The sequence below is a fragment of the Mesoplodon mirus genome (genome assembly GCF_964341445.2).
Source record: "Mesoplodon mirus genome assembly, chromosome: X".
Lineage (NCBI taxonomy): Eukaryota > Metazoa > Chordata > Mammalia > Artiodactyla > Ziphiidae > Mesoplodon > Mesoplodon mirus.
The window spans coordinates 84,953,261-84,961,965 of NC_138981.1; the positions used below are offsets into that span (position 1 = coordinate 84,953,261).

Below are 8,705 nucleotides of genomic sequence, written 5' to 3' on the forward strand. Positions count from 1 at the left end.
GAGGACAGGGACACAATGTGCATTGGCTTTAGGGACATTGGTACTTCACTGAGGAAGTCTTGGATGGAGAAAATGGAGGATGAGGAGCTCTCAACCCTAGTTTGGGGGGTGGTGAGGTGAGGGAATGTCACAGAGCTGCTGGGTTGCACTCAGTTCTTGACCTCATCTTTGGTTTTCCATATTGAGCAGAACCTCTGTGTTGGAAACACTGTTACTTCCACAGAGGGCATAATCCTGGATTCAGCCATACAGGTCCTGAGCCCCATTATCTTAAGTCCTGGAGTATGGAGAACTTGAATCTGAAACTATGTATGTGTGGTCCTATGGCGTCTTCCCAAATAATCTGTAATGGTTCTAAAATCACTGTATAGATTAAACACAAGTACTTGTTTACTGCACTGTTACTCTGTGCTACAAATTGGGCTATGTTCTCCATTTCACTCTATAACTCTATAACACCTCTATGAGGTAGGTACTATATTTACCCGATTTTACAAATGTGGAAACAGGGGCTTTTTAAAGAGTATGCACTTTACCCAAGTATACAAAATCCCATGATCTAATCCAGTAGTTCTCAAATTCCACTGCAATCAAAATCTCTTTTTTTAGAAAAATATAAATAACTGGTCCAATTCCCAGAGATTTCAATTAAATTTGTGGTTGGGCCGAGGTATCAATCATAAAACAAAAAAACAAAACTAACTTCCCCAAATTATTCTAATGTGCAGCCAGAGTTGAGAAGCCCTGTTCTAAGCCATTACACTATATCAGTGCTTTCCAAAATTGTTTTAACTCTTCAGTAAGAGACTTATTTTACATTATAGCTCAGTAGATAGATATAAAACTGAAACAAAAATTCACAAAACAATATTTATGCTTACTACCTGCAAGCATTTGTTGATTTTCTATTCTAGTCTAGTCTATAACAGTTTTCATTGCTGGTTGCAACCTACTGAATTGATTTTACAACGCATTGACTGGTTGCCAATCAGGGTTTGAAAATTACTGCTCTTTACACTGCTTAATAAAAATGTGCCTCATTTTGCTACCTCTCCCTGCTGTATATTCTAGTTGAGCCTCACTCTCCACATGGAAGACCACTCATTCCTTGAGTGCTGGGAGACCATTCCCATCTACTTCCATCCCAGCATACTCCACTCATTCTGCATCCTCCTCTTACAGATGGTTGCCTACACATGGCAATTGACTCTGTCACATTTTCTTCAAGCATATGATTCTTACAGCCAATAAGGTTATGACTCAATAAAAATGACACTTTTAGGTCCAAGAACTGGTGACAAGTTCATAAAATTTATTTCATTCTGGAGCAGAAAAAAACCCCAATACTCTTAGTTTTCTAGTGTTGTGTAACAAATTACCACAAATTTGAAACAACAGGTTCCACAGGTCAGATATGGAGGAACAGGTTAGTTAGATCATCTGCTCAAGGTCTCACCAGGATGAAATCAAGTTGTTGGCTGCAGCTGTGATCTCATCTGGGACTCAAGTTCTTCCTCCAATCTCACTGGTTTTTGGAAGAGTTCAGTTATTTGGGGCTGTGGCTGTAGAACTCATGGTGGTTGGCTTCTTCAAGGTCAGCAGGAGGACTCTCTTTACAGGAATGTTTCAGCCCCTCTTTTAATGGCCAATCTGATCAGGCCACACCCACCCATGATGATTTCCCTTGTGATTAAGTATTAAAAATCAACTAGTTAGTAATCTAGTCATGAGAGTGATATCCCATTCACAGTTCCTGCCCATACTCAAGGAGTGGGAATCATATGGGGTGTGTACATCGAAGTCTTAAGGATCGTCTTAGAATTCAGCCTGCCACACCAATGATCTCTTTTTTTTCCAAGATCTATCCTGGTTGTAGCACAGAAAGTCCCACATCCCCAGGGAAAATGCTTGGTCACAGGAAAACTGGTACAGTTGGTTACCTTACCAGTAGAAACTGAAGTCTCTCAGCTAGCACTTTTTAAGTTCCATACCTAATGAAAGTCCAATTACAGGGAACCTGGATATGGAGTTTGTTCCTGTTCTCCTCTAATAAAATTTTTGTAAAGATGGATTATTAAGTAATATTCCTATGGTTAGATGCCTCAGAGTCAGCATCACAGAAACACTTGACCAAAATTTTATATTTCTCTTGTGGCATATCCCACCTACTGTGCACACCAAACAATGTACACAAATGGAACACTATGGAGAGGAAAGGATTATCACATTTTTATGGTTCCTTTTGAATGCACTGTGTGTAAACTAATAAATGCAGTTTTTTCTCAGTAGTGTAAGTAAAATTCTAAGTGTAGGCAACAATGGCTAAAGTTACCAGTGCTTTCAGATCAAGTCTAATTTAAATTTCAAACATCACTAATTAACATAAATCTTCTTTTTTCTCCCTCAATATTTGTTTTACACATTCCCACCTAAATTCAACAAACATGGTAGCTTAATAAAATAACACAAGAATTTTAGAATAGTAAATGTGGTACTGCAACAACATTGAATTACAGTTTACTAACACTTTTAATGTCTTCTTGCTCCCCCCCCCTTTTGAATATTTTAAGGCAAATAAAAACAAAAGGAAAAGGTGAGCTTCCGATTAAAAGCAAACCTTAATTTTATATTTCATTATGCACTATGCATTTTTCCCATGATTGGAAAATTATTTTCTAAATCAAAAACTTAAACCAAGACAATTGGTTCCTATTTATTTCTATACAGATTATTTTATATCATTTAAAAATGGAACGCAAATTCCAAGGTAAAAACCTAGAATATTTCCTCCCACAGTAGAATATAAGTTTTCAGCTTTTATAGGATATTAGTTCCCTGGAATTCTTGACGCTGGGATGTGATTCTTTGTATTGCCTTTGTCTATTTGGAAGGATAGATCAATGGCCATTGTTCTTTTTATTATTTGATTCTAGCTTGATTTTCTCTCTCTGTTTCATCTGCTTTGGAACAAATTCAGTTGCAAAGAAACACAGTCCTTAGACACCCACTTATTATAAATGACTTCTCATCCTACTTTACATAGGTTTTACCATCAGCTCAAGAAATATCCTCAGAATAATAACAGACTTAAAAAATTCCACTCAAAATGACATTTGACTTTTCATTTAAAATTTCAGATGCTTTTCTTTTTCATATGAATATTCACTTCCCATATTTCCTCTCATTTCCTTTCCAAAAGTCGACTTCAGCATGTAAGTGACAATCATTTGTTGCTTCATGTCAAACATTTCTAATATAATGAGTTTATGTGTTGAATTTTAGTTTTTGTTTTGTTTTCTCCTGTGGAAGAAGAATCTGTTGAGCTTCCTAGTCCAACCAGTAATCAAACCTCAGCAAGACAGTACTTCACTGTCCTGATGCCTTGCCGTCATAAGCAAGGAGGCCATGTCACCACCCCAAACCTGGAAAATCTGTTTTCTCACTTCCCAGCTTTTAGACATTAGAGTTGATTTATTTGAAGAAGCACTTAGAAGGAAAGAGGGCAAGGATTTAATACACATCATGGGATTCTGTACTCTATGGCTCACTGTATCTTAGTAAAACATATTTTAACATAATTGGTTATTCTGGAATCCTTCCCAGAAGCATAGAAGTGCCTACAATGGGGATAAAACCGAACTGCCAATGCTAAATCCAGACACTTATTTCAGACTTTTAATTCCACCATATGCAAATGTCTTTCCAGGCCTTAAAAATAAAGAAAAATGCTTCATTCAGAATGTTTAACTATATCAAAGAGCACTGTTTCCTGGTTACTGCCAATGTTCACTGTTAAACACAGGGGGCCTCGAAGGAAACACAGACTCTTTAGAAATAGAATATTCATCAAGATATAATGGTTGATAATTATATTGCTTCATTCCCAAGTTGTTTCCCAAAGAAAATGTAAAACAACACTTACATGTTGGCATCATATCACCACCAACTGGTCGAAAGTGCTTACTAGGAAGAAAATCAGCCTTTAAAAGGAAAACAAAAAGGAATAGACAATAAACATCCAGTATTTGATAAACTCATGGAGAAGCCAAATACTCCTCAAGTTGCCTTTAATTTATTTATTATTTATTTATTTATTTATTTATTTACAACTGAGATTAAATTTCAAATCTAAGGAATGCTGGCAGATGAGATTCTGGTAACTTTGTAAACAAGTCCACCATGTGTAAATCTATCTTTTAGCCTTGACAAATTTTGAAGGATTGGTTCACTAAGTTTGTTCACTCCTTTATGAACCTTGTCCAAATAGACTATTTTATGTATTCATTTGGTGACATTATCTGAACATCCCAACATTTTTAAAGAGACTTCTGCTTCCTGGTGGCTTATTAAACTTCATTTAGAACATCCAGATATATTTAGGGATATGCCTAATGGCATATGGTTTAGATAATGTATATACACTGACTTAGACAATTTCATTTGGCAGTGAGAAATTCCAGCACCTGTCTTCCCAGAGAAACTATCAACGTATAAAACTGGAAACCTGGTTGGAGTTATTAACCCAAAGCACTTAGGGTTTTACAACTAACACATAACACTTTTAAAGATTAGTTCTAACAATATTCAGCAGTCTACAGTACTTATCAAAAAATTATATATTTCTAGTTCTTATGAAACCCTCAGGTTCACTTTCTCACCTACAGAACTCATCATAAAGCACAGCATGTATCTTGTAAATATTACTGTTTGTGTATGTGTGATCAAAGGTTATTGCACTCTATCCTATAGATATGTATATGGAAAACTATACTTCTTTCCTTGGTGATGATCCTTGTAGCTTTTTTTAGATGGTTATGTCAGCTTTTTCCTCTTAATTTTTACCTCATTCCCTATGCAATTATTTGGCTCTGGCCAGGGAAAATGAGGCTTCTGAGTGTTTAACAATTTAGTAGAGATGGACATGTAAAAATTGCACATCCTATTTGGTTAACTGCACCCTTACTTACCTTTTAACTTTTTTCAGTTCTCATTCTCTAGTATGGAAGCATGGTTTGCAATAGCAATCAGATTTTGCCCTTTATTTCTATTCTGGCTTCCACTACTCTGGATTATTTGCAAGACCACAACAATCTCCAAACTAAATTCCTTGTCTCAAGTATTTTTGCCCTCTAATCCACTCTTCATACCACTGCCAAATTTATCTCTTTCAAGCACCACTTACAATTTGTAATCCTTTATTTCCACATTCCTACAAAGGTATCCTGCTGTTTACTGGATCAAATGCAAACTCATCATTTGACAGATCAAACCCCATAATCTAATACAACACTCCCTCTCCCTAGCCAGTGATACTGACCTTCAGTTCTGGTTAGGTCACATTCTTGTCAACCCATTCACACTCCCCACAAAAGTCATGACACATTTATATGATTCAGCTATTCATTTATATTGTAAAATGAATATTATATTAATATAACAAAAATATTCAAGACAAAACTGCCCACAAGCTCATAGCAATCAGATATGTTCACTTGTCTTTTCTTCACATAATAATAACAGCAAATAATGCTATAGTATTTATCATGTGTCAGCCATATTCTAATAGCTTTAAAAATATGATCTGTATAACCAGCATCTGTAACCAGCATCTACTCTGATTGGTTGATGCTTGTGCCACACTACTTGTTAAATATAGTGACTATCATTCTTGGTAACAGTAGTGGTCAGAGAAAGCTTTTATCTGTGCTGAATTAAGGGAGGGAGTACTGAAAAGCGTTTCAAGAAAAGGAAGTGATATGCTATGGGTCACCAACGTCTAAGAAAACATAGGAAATTGAAAGTATGCTGGGGCATCTGGAGTGAAAAAGTAGTAGGAGATTGAGAACAGATGCCAGAAAGGCATGCTCCAGAAAGATCATTATTGACCTTGAAAATCATTAAAGTAAAGAAAAAAACAAAGTAGAGAAGTGACATGTTCAGATTAGTATTTTAGAAACTTTAGTCTGTCAGCAGTGTGGGGAATAGATTTAAGAGGTTAGGTTGTAAGTAGGGTTACTTGTGTGGGGGAACTCTTTTCTGACTCTGTCACACTTGTCTATCTCAGGTTCTATTCTGTGAACAGTATTGAGGTTTTTGTTTGTTTGTTTTTGGTTTTGTGGGGTTTTTTTTGTATTGAGTTTTAAACTTCTTTCCCACATGAAAGTGGGATACAGCATTTTACCTATTCTCCCAAAAACTGTATGTCAGTGCAACAGGAATGCCCATGTCTGTTCTGTATCCACGTCACTCTCTAGTTCAATTGTTTCTAAGGACTTGCTGTGAAACAAAATAGAATCCAAAGACTTTCTTTTGGTTTACAATGTCCTCTATGATCTTTTCTCTGTCCAAGTCCATGAACTGATCTCATATCATTCTCAGCTTCACTCACCGTAGTCCAGCCACACTGGCCTTGTTTTATTATTTGAATAAATGAAGGGCTTGACGTTAGTTGTTTACTTCTGCTTGGAATGTACCAACAACCTTCCATTCTCTATCTCCAATGCTACTACAGCTAGATCTTTTTTCTTCATATCTCAGCTTAGATATCACCTCAAAGAGGCCTTTCCTAGCCACTAAATCTAAAGAAGCCAAAGAGTGTTCTGCCTATTTTTTCCTCTAGTTTTACGGTTTCCAGTCTTACATTTAGAATTTTAATCAATTTTGAGTTTATTGTTGTATATGGCATTAGAGAATGTTCTAATTTCATTATTTTACATGTAGCTATCCAGTTTTCCCGGCACCACTTATTAAAAAAACTGTATTTTTTCCATGGTATATTCTTGCCTCCTTTGTCATAGATTAATTGACCATGGGTGCATGGGTTTATTTCTGGGCTGTCTATTCTGTCCACTGATCTACGTGTCTGTTTTTGTGCGAGAACCACACTGGTTTTATTACTATAGCTTTGTAGTATAGTCTGAAGTCAGGGAGCATGATTCCTCCAATTCTGTTCTTATTCCTCAAGATAATTTTCTTGTTCTGATCTTAGAGAAAATGCTTTCAGCTTTTCATGGTTGATTATAATGTTAGCTGTGAGTTTGTCATATTTGGCCTTTATTGTGTTGAAGTATGTTCACTCTATGCCCACTTTCTGGAGAGATTTTAATTATAAAGAAATGTTGAATTTTGTCAAAAGCTTTTCCTGCATCTATTGAAATGATCATATGGTTTTTATTCTTCAATTTGTTAATGTGATATATCACATAAATTGATTTGTGGATATTGAAAAATCTTTGGGATAAATCCCACTTGATCATGGTGTATGATCATTTGCTGATGGTCTTTGACATAAATTATAGCAATATTTTTGAATTTGTCTTCTAAAAAATGGAAATAAAAGCAAAAATAAACAAATGGGACCTAATTAATCATAAAATCTTTTGCACAGCAAAGGAATATATCGAGGAAATTAAAAGATAACCTGCCGAATGGGAGAAAATATTTGCAAGTAATATGACTGGTAAGAGTATAATAACCAAAATATATAAACAGCACATGTAACTCAACATCAAAAGAACAAACAACCTGATTAATAATAGGAAGAAGACCTGAATAAATATTTTTGTAAAGAGAACATGAAGATGGTCAACAGGCAGATGGAAATATGCTCAACATTGTTAATCATCAGGGAAATGTGAATCAAAACCACAATGTGATATCACCTCACACCTGCCAGAATGGCTATCATCAAAAAGGACACAAATAACAAATGTTGGAGAGTATGTGGAGAAAAGGGAACACTTGTACACTGTTGCTGGGAATGTAAATTGGTGTAACCACTGTGTAAAACAGTACAGAGGTTTCTCAAAAAATTATAAATAGAACTGCCATATTACCCAGCAATCACACTCCTGGGTTTATATCTGAAAGAAACAAAAACACTAATTTGAGACCCTCTCTTCCTTGGCACTCCCTATGGGGTGGAAGCCATCTTCTACTCAGCATCATGGCTGCTCTCAGATCCCTCGTGAAGCCCAAGATCATCAAAAGGAGGACCAAGAAGTTCATCCAGCACCAGACAGACTGATATATCAAAATAAAGTAGAAGTGGCAGAAACCCAGCAACATTGACAACAGGGTGTGAAGGAGATTCAAGGGCCAGATCTTGATGCCCAACATCAGTTATGGGAGCAACAAGAAAACAAACACAGGCTGCCCAGCATCTTCTGGAAGTTCCTGGTCCACAGCATCAAGGAGCATGAAGTGCTGCTGCTGTGCAACAAATCTTACTGTGCTGAAATTATTCATAATATCTTATCCAAGAACCACAAAACCATTGCAGAAAGAGCACTCCAGCTGTCCATCAGAGTCACCAATCCCAATACCAGGCTGAACACTGAAGAAAATGAATAGACAGTTCATGGTGCACATTGGGTTTGTGTTAATAAAACCACGAAACTCGAAAAAAAGCACTAATATGAAAAGATACATGAATCCCAATGTTCACAGTAGCATTATTCACAGTTGCTAAGCCACCTACGTGTGTTCTTTTATTCTTTTTTTAACATCTTTATTGGAGTATAATTGCCTAAGATGTTGTGTTAGATTCCACAATATAACAAAGGGAATCAGCTATACGTATACATATATCCACATATCCACTCCCTCTTGCATCTCCCTCCCACACTCCCTATCCCACCCCTATAAGTGGTCACAAAGGATGGAGCTGATCTCCCTGTGTTAGGCAGCTGCTTCCCACTAGCTAT

The 8,705-nt window shown here is 36.4% G+C and overlaps 1 pseudogene across 1 annotated transcript; it reads left to right on the plus strand.

Moving 5' to 3' along the window:
- The first annotated feature begins 7,926 nt into the window (after positions 1-7,926).
- On the plus strand, positions 7,927-8,352 carry LOC309796772 (large ribosomal subunit protein eL32-like; annotated as a pseudogene). Its single transcript has one exon. The product of its transcript is annotated as a large ribosomal subunit protein eL32-like (transcript).
- The last annotated feature ends 353 nt before the right edge of the window (positions 8,353-8,705 follow it).